The sequence below is a fragment of the Acanthopagrus latus genome, chromosome 12 (genome assembly GCF_904848185.1).
Source record: "Acanthopagrus latus isolate v.2019 chromosome 12, fAcaLat1.1, whole genome shotgun sequence".
Lineage (NCBI taxonomy): Eukaryota > Metazoa > Chordata > Actinopteri > Spariformes > Sparidae > Acanthopagrus > Acanthopagrus latus.
The window spans coordinates 17,619,540-17,628,196 of NC_051050.1; positions in this window are offsets into that span (position 1 = coordinate 17,619,540).

Consider the following 8,657-nt stretch of genomic DNA (forward strand, 5'->3'; position numbering starts at 1 on the left):
GCCTAACTGAGGTCTGATGTGCAGCTGGATGACTGCGCTGAGATTTCAAACAGGGCAGAGGAAAATACAGGGGAAAAGGTTGTTGCAGAATAATGCAGGGTTGAACCGGTGGGTGGGTCTTTGCCTTTGCCAAACAGGAGCTGGAGGGGTTCATATCAGGTATTGAACAAAAGACATATCAGGGGAGAAATGAAAAGGAGTCGTGTGATAGAGTGTCGGTGACAGTATCTGAGTGTATTAGGGTGTGTGCTGCAGTGTACCAGCTCGTACCTGGCAAGACCTAAGAACCATTGTGCTGCTCTGAAGCCCATAATGCAGCATAATGGGAATATAATAAGAGGGTGTAATCACTGATGTAAACGTTTTGAAAGCCTTATTAGGTGATACAAGAGCAGTAGACATCACAGGATCTAATGATTCTCAAACGCGCTCCAGAGAAAAGACTTTGAGAGATTTGGCCAGTGTAGCAGTACATAATAGTAAATATATCAGCTGTATTACTTGTACTGCTTTTGAAAAACGATTGAACAACTGATTAAAAATTGCTATGATCAATATTTTTATGATAACGATGTATCAAATGTGACAATGTAAAAGGAGTTCAGAATGATAATCACCTGTATCTGCAGCTCCCCTCGGCTTTACTGAGCCTCAGAGTGAGTTTTGGCTTATTGTTCATCCATACAACTGCATCTCAGCCCATAGCAGGCAGCCATTTCACTGAAAACGCTCTAAGCTCTTGTTAGCAACTAGCTAGTCAACATCATGGAGCATTTAGCATCTAAAGAGCCAGGTGTGGTAGCGACCAAAACAGAGCAATGCTAATGTTGCTCCGTAACTCCTAGATTTGTAAATAAGCATCTGTTTGCTGTTCACTATGTCAGCATGCTAATATACACACAAAGACCACGTTAACATACAGATATTAAAGAAAATATATAATGTTAATCAAGTTTATCATTGAAGTTTCTGCATGCTAACATTTGCTAACTAGTAGCACTAAACCAAAGTCTTTTTAGGCAAGTCTTGCCACTCAGTAGCCATTTTAGCAACCCCAAGTTATTCGGTTATCTCAGGCTAACAGAACAGGGACCCCGTCTAAATGAATGGACAGATGGCCATAACTTAACATTCAGTGGTCACCAGGACAAAGAAACCACATGTATAGAAGCATCAGTCAAATCTGATATAAGCCACTTACAAAATGTGGTGACTTTGCCTCATAATAGTATCATTACAAACTTTTCTATTCAAAATTGATTAACTAAATGGTAACCAGTCCAATAGTTGAAATTTTAGTTAGGACCAAAATTGTGTCTCGACCACTTGCTATAGCCTATAATACTAGATTGTGTTGCCATTTCAGGCCTCTGTAGACCCTTTACATGGCAGACATTTGATTAATCAAAGCAGAAAAAAGCACAGATATAACTGAGAACATTAATGAAGGCTGCATTCCATTTAGGTGAGCTCGTCCCAGGGCTCCGGTGCTCACTCACTGACAGGACTTACTGGCGTACTAAATAGAATGGAGGCATCGTTAGCATTACTGATCACATCTGTGCTTTTCCTGCCTTGATGAATCACAATGCCTGTTGTGAATTTTTCTTAGCTACTTGTTGGAGGAAGTCAACACAAGCACGTGGACGATGAAGAAGACTCAACAGGTAGAACAAGGAGCCGGATCACACATTTGTTACTGAGAGGTACAATCGCAAATCAGTGAAGCTGTTGTGATATGGTATTCCCTCCTATGCCATCCTCCATGCCATCAAGACATCCCATGGGGGTTTCCCAAATGTCATTAAAATTACTGAGCACAATGCAGGATATCAATACAAGAATGCATTTGACAGGTTTGTACTAGTACATTGAGCTTTGAGTTTTCCAGGCAATGAGCAGATTAGATTAGGGTTTGAATGAACTTAATTTAGGTCTTACAACATTCCAATGTGAGTTCAGAATACTCTTTTCTAGATTTGTCTTTCAAGGATCTCAGCTCCCAGCCTGAAGTGCACCACATTTGTTTACAGATATACACACCCAGCAGAGGTCTGATTATTTTGTGTCCGGTGTCATGCCGTGTCTTCTCATGTGGCTGCTTTACTTACTTGAGCAAATTTGCTCAGTCAAAATATTCTTTGAACCCGAGTCACACGGCTGTACAGTTACTATTCTATTCCACAAGTCTATTTTGTAATACAAAGTAATGCATTTTTTTCTTGGCAAACTGCAGAACCCCAGAGGGAATAATCTATAAGATCTGTTAGGGGAACACATAAATTTGAGGCCTGAGCACTGAATGTTTAAATCAATATAAAGTTCACACAAAGTCCAATCCTGAATCTTTGAGATTGTCCAAAACTTCTTCTCAGACCTCGTTGGAAACACATGATGGGCTGATTCACAATCATTAGCATTAATCCGTTGGCAAGGTTTACCACCCTGTTAATTACTGGGGCTTCTTAAAAAAAAAACTAAGCAGGAGGAGACACATCAAGGGCACAACAGCCAAGCAAAGGCAGAGTTTTGGAGAATTCAAAATTTCTCACTAAATTAAAAGTGAATAATTTTGTGCAAATTCTGTTTTCGTATAAACAAGTTCTCTCTCCGGCATGCATACATATAACCTCCAACACTGATTAGAATCAGGATTTTATTATTATGTCTCATGTTTACCAACCTGCTGTTTCCTTTTGTTGTTGTACTGTACATGAAGCCGGGGGTCTGGGGTATAGAACTACCCCTCTTTGAATGCTGTAGAGAAAACAGCTTGCAGTACACAAAGCAACAACTCGAAGTTACACCCACATGCTGCTGTTGCTTTCATCCTGCCACCTGTGGAGTGGGTGTGACCATCCCATCCACCAAATCTGTCAGATAGACCTGTTTCTGCTCACAGGCCATGCTTTGGGTGATGGAATGTATTTTATGAATAGCTTTTGTTGTGCTGTGAGGATTTTATACTGTGGGCTCCTCTCCTCTTCCCACACAGTGATAAGAACAGTAAATGTAGTTATACAGACAATCATTAACTGGTGGTCATTTAGTACTGACTGTACTTTGCAAGAGACAAGTGAAATGGTATAATGATTCTTTTTTTATTGTGCAAGAAGGAGACTGGTGAAGTTCTGTCCTGGTTTCTGGTGAGTAATTTCTTTCCTTTTCATTTCTTGTAATATAATAGTCCATTTTTCTGGCATCAGACCAAAAGCTTATCATATTTGATAGTATAAGTCAGAGTTCTTATAAGATGGTTTGCAGAGTTCTGCAAAGATCAGATGGATGCTATGAAGTATAAATATGAAACTGACACAAATTGTATAATGTAATCAATAATGAGGGTGAATAACCTTTGTGGGTTTCAGTTAAGTTGTTTGCTGTTTTATTTTGTAGGTTTTATCCATGTGTCATATTTTGCCTCACTGTTCCTGTCTTTGTCTTCTTCCCACCTTTTTTTCACTTACAGCTTTGTTTCAAGATATTTGCTGTGCGTTCATATGCTGTCGGAATCATCTGAAAAATGTTTTTATGACTCGTGAAATTCACATGAAAGCCCTGTCATGTCAGAACGATAACTCGGAAAGACAGAAAAAGTTTTGGTTCTCGAGTCATCGAGCTTATGTCACATGACGCTGAAACCAACGGACGAAAGTAAACACTGAAATGCATATTGGTGACAAATCTTTCACGGCTTACTTGACTCTCTTCCTTTGCTTTTCCTTGACACTCAAATACTGGAAACAACTGTCGATGTGTTGTTTGAACGCTCCTGTCATCTTCCAAAATGACACACATGAAGACACCAAAGTCAGAGGAATGACCTCCCAACTTGGGAAAAAGGACCATTTGACACATGAACATAGCATAAGTCCATGTGTGTCCCTTCACATTGTCAGTTCATCTGTATTGGTCCTCGTGTCACATTTGTGTTTGCTCCTTGTATTTTCTGCGTTCCTGTCTATGTTCACCCACTTCAGCCTGGTTTTTCATTTAAATTACAGACTAATTGAGGGCATATATTCAATGTTTTTTTCGACAATACAAAATATGTGAAACAACAAATGAAGCTAGCAAAAAATATGAAAAGTATTAGTCCCATGGAATGAAACAGTTTTTTTCTGTGTTTGTTGTTCTTCCACCATATCTGTCGAATGCCAAATATATGTCCACCCTTCTTTCTGTTACTGTAAACAGTAACATTTTGGTCCATCAATCTAACTAGAACTAGAGGCAGCAGCACGGGTCAGAGGTGCGTAGGTGTGTGTGGGTGGTGTCAGTATGCAACAACATCTCAAACATATCAGCAGCTCTCTTCACTTCCAGCGGTTCAAACCAGGCCACCTCTGCCTGACACCCAAACTGAGATACAAATATTTATAACCTCTTTGTCCTCTTTCACGTCCTCTTGGAGGTGAGCAAAACAAACAACCATCAATAGTTAGAATCAGTGTCCAGATTTCAGCTTTGATCAGCCTAATTTTGAACTCTAGTCCTGCCATGTCAGTGAAGTGGCTGATGACTTTTTTTGGCATCAGTGTTTTATTCTCAAGGATGAGATGCCTCAAATGTCACCTTTCTTAGAACTTTTTTCGCGTGTAATTGTTTTTTTGTCTTTTGCCCTCAACACTGTGCTAAATATTGAAACTAGGCCAGGACCTGCAAGTCTAACAAGTCTTAACCTATTTTTGGTAAAACCAGATGGTATACTCACAGTCAGTACGTTTACATGCACAGCTTAGTTGGATTACAGCCATAGTTCGACTGTGCTACTCAATCAGACAACTGCGATTGTCCAAGTATACATGCTGGTGAGAAAATCGTATTATTGGCCAAAAGCATGTGCTGTACCCACTTTAACTAGTGGTAATAGGGCCACCTCCAGTTGACCTCTTTACGTCACTAGCAAAAACAAACTCTGCCTCTGCATTTGAGAAAAATGGCATATGAAGATCGAGATAAAGCTACATCTTTGCACATTTCGTATATGGTGTACATGATAATTACACAAACTTGATGCACAATGCAAATGCAAACTCTGAATCCAATCCAGTCTGGTCCGATTTTAGTCAGACTAAGGTGTATACATGCATCTTAAAAATGCGATCATAATCGGACTAACCCAGTAATTCGGTTTTCTTGAGTGTCATGTAAACACACCTGAGAGCACACCCAGGAGTGTGCGTGACAAGGTGGGATTAGCTCAAGCAGGTATAGGTCGGTAAAGGTTTGTCTAAAACGTGTTTTCCAAGAAATCTTCCCATAGGTGCAACCATAAATGAGCCGGTGTGATCATCATAAAACCAGTTTAACATGCCTTACCAACAGAAATGGGGAGAATGCCAACATTGTTTTGAAATAAAGACGTGATGACAGAGAAAGAGAAAGGTGAGGATGAACGAAGATGGAAAGAGCTTAACTGAGGAACGTCATCTCAACACAGTCTTTATTGGTCTTTTTATTTTGACCATCGTTGTTAAGTTGTAGAAGGTGGTCGCAGGATCTTTTTCTTACATTTTGCAAGGTTTGTGATTAATGTGTCATGGTACATAAATGTGGTAACACACATGTTCTCGGTATTCACAGGTTCCCCTCAACTCTACTAAGAATGGCAAAATTTGTAGTTAATTGAACTTTAGTTAATAGTTATTTCACCGTTAACAAACAAGGAAGTCCGTTTCAACTATTTCATTTTTTTATTGTAAAGCTACAACTGATGTTCATAAACCTTTACAATTGCTCAGCAATTAAATAACCCCCACTGTCCCGGTTGTCTACACAAGCCTGTGGATGGCTGGACTGTGGATGTTTTTGTGAAGACCTCAAGCCGTTTTTTCCGCGACCATCCAAAGGATGTGACTTTGTGCACGTTCTGAAGTCTATCGTCTCAGTGCCTCTCTCCGCCTGGCTAACTGATAGCAACAGTGGCTAACATTAGTTCAGAAATAGTCTAGTACAGCTACAGGGTGAAACTCAGTTTCAGCCCTACAGGCATCAGGTTCTGAAATTTTATCTTCATGACCAGGACTAGCAGGAGACTCAGCATCAATAAAAAAAAGGGACTTTACCTCCATCAGGTCATATAGATCCCTGTAGACCCTGGCCATGGATACTATTCAGATCACAGGGACTGCTTCTGGTCTTTTAACACTTCTATTTGTTCAATTTCTGACAGGGTAACACAAAATCAAACAACCCTCAGAGCAAAGCCAGTTTAGTTTACATTAGCATGTCTGTAACAAAATTAATGACAGTGAAATATCTTCCTTGTCTTTCAGCTCATGGACTGAGAGTGGTGGGCCTCCTTTATCTTCGCTGTGGATTACCATTTGCTGTACCAAGGCCTTCATATTAAATCTGACACTACACTGGCAACCCTCCACGTACTGACTGCATATATCCTGCCAAGTACACCAAATGTAATAACTGCAGATATATTTCACAACAAAATGCAGCAGTATTTACTGCAGGCTTACGTTGATGCTTAGACATTTATTTATATAAGACATTTTTGGATTCACCCTTGTCTCAGTCAGAAATGGTCTCATTTTAGACATGTCTTGCCCTTTTAATAAAAATATAGCAGTGTGTAAAAAAGATAGCCCCTGTTCACACAATAAGTCTATCCTTCCTACATGGAGTCATGTGTGACTAGGAGCGGGGATCGATTGAAATCTATACTGCCAATTTCCCACCTCAAGCCCATTTAACACCTTAGGGAAAATGCTGGTAAGCCATCTGACAAAAGACACTTTCACATAGAGCGAGCGAGTGAGCCAATCAAACCTCTGAAGGTTACATATTTAAATCCATGACTTGTGCTTGTCCCAAACTTGTATAATATAAATTACATTACAAGAGGACCAGAGAAAATATGCTGCTGATTTCTAACCCATATACGTACATCCGGCCTTGCCCCATCATCTTCTTTGTTGATTTTCATTACTGCATATATTGCCCCAGCAGTCAGATGCATGTTTGCGTAGTGAAATTCCCACTGCCTTAAAGGTTTTTCCAGCAGTTTATCAGGAACACCACAGGATCATACCTAACTGGTTTACTGCCACCACCTCCCAAAATGAGAGATACTTTATTGCCAAAAGTATTCACTCACCCATCCAAACAATTGAAATCAGGTGTTCCAATCACTTCCATGACCACAGGTGGATAAAAGCAAGCACCTAGGCATGTATACTGTTTCTGCAAACATTTGTGAAAGAATGGGTCGCTCTCAGGAGCTCAGTGAATTCCAGCGTGGTACTGTGATTGGATGCCACCAGTGCAACAAGTCCAGTCGTGAAATGTCCTCACTCCTAAACATCCCACAATCAACTGTCAGTGGTATTATCACAAAGTGGAAGCGATTGGGAATGACAGCAACTCAGCCACTAAGTGGTAGGCCACGTAAAATGATGGAGCGAGGTCAGCAGATGCTGAGGTGCATAGTGGGCAAAGGTTGCCAACTTTCTGCAGAGATAATCGCTACAGACCTCCAAACTTCATATGGCCTTCAGATTAGCTCAAGAACAGTGAGTAGAGAGCTTCATGGAATGGGTTTCCATGGCCGAACAGCTGCATAAAGCCATACATCAGCAAGTGCAATGCAAAGCGTCAGATGCAGTGGTGTAAAGCACGCCGCCACTGGACTCTAGCGCAGTGGAGATGCATTCTCTGGAGTGATGAATCACGCTTCTCCATCTGGCAATCTGATGGACGAGTCTGGGTTTGGTGGTTGCCCGGAGAATGGTACTTGTCTGACTGCATTGTGCCTAGTGTGAAGTTTGGTGGAGGGGGGATCATGGAGTGGGGTTGTTATTCAGGAGCTGGGCTTGGCCCCTTAGTTCCAGTCAAAGGAACTCTCAATGCTTCAGCATACCAAGAGATGTTGGACAACTCCCTGCTCCCAACTTTGTGGGAACAGTTTGAGGATGGCCCCCTCTTGTTCCAACATGACTGTGCACCAGTGCACAAAGCAAGATCCAGCTATAAGCAAAAAGTATGCCTGATGCTCCCATTTAAAGTTTTGTAGTTATTTGGTCACAAACTGAAGCACTGGACACAAGATTTTGACCTCATGATGAAAACTGAAGGGATCACCAGAGTCTCTGAGGAGACATGAATGTCTCTACCAAATTTCAATTGTAATCCATACAATAGTTGCTCTACCATTTCACATATAATTCCAAAGTTTAATTCAAGCTAGATAGAGGTCGTAAGGATTCATTGTTTAAGAACCTCTATCTGTATCTGTATCAAGTATCTTGGCAATCCATTCACTGTTGTTGAGACCATAGTGGTGGGCCAGATGACCAACATGCAGCCACAGTGCTAGCATAGCATGGCTAAAAATATCTTCAAAGTTACCACATGTGTTTAGTCATCGTCAAAAAGCCCCTGCATGTAAGCCTACGGACGTACCTGAGTAATTAGAGCAATCTCTGTCAACTTGTAAGTGCCTGTCTGCTTGATAGGTTTCATTTTGTTGTTGTCAGATATATATATATTTTTTGGCCTGTACATTACTACAGCTTATGTTAAACTACCAAAAGCATCCAATTAGTTAACATGTGGCAGAGAGGAAGAGACAGACAATGAGAGAGAGGAGAAAGGTGGAGAAGAGTTCATGTGAACCAGTCCTGCCACTTCAGGGGCGTAGC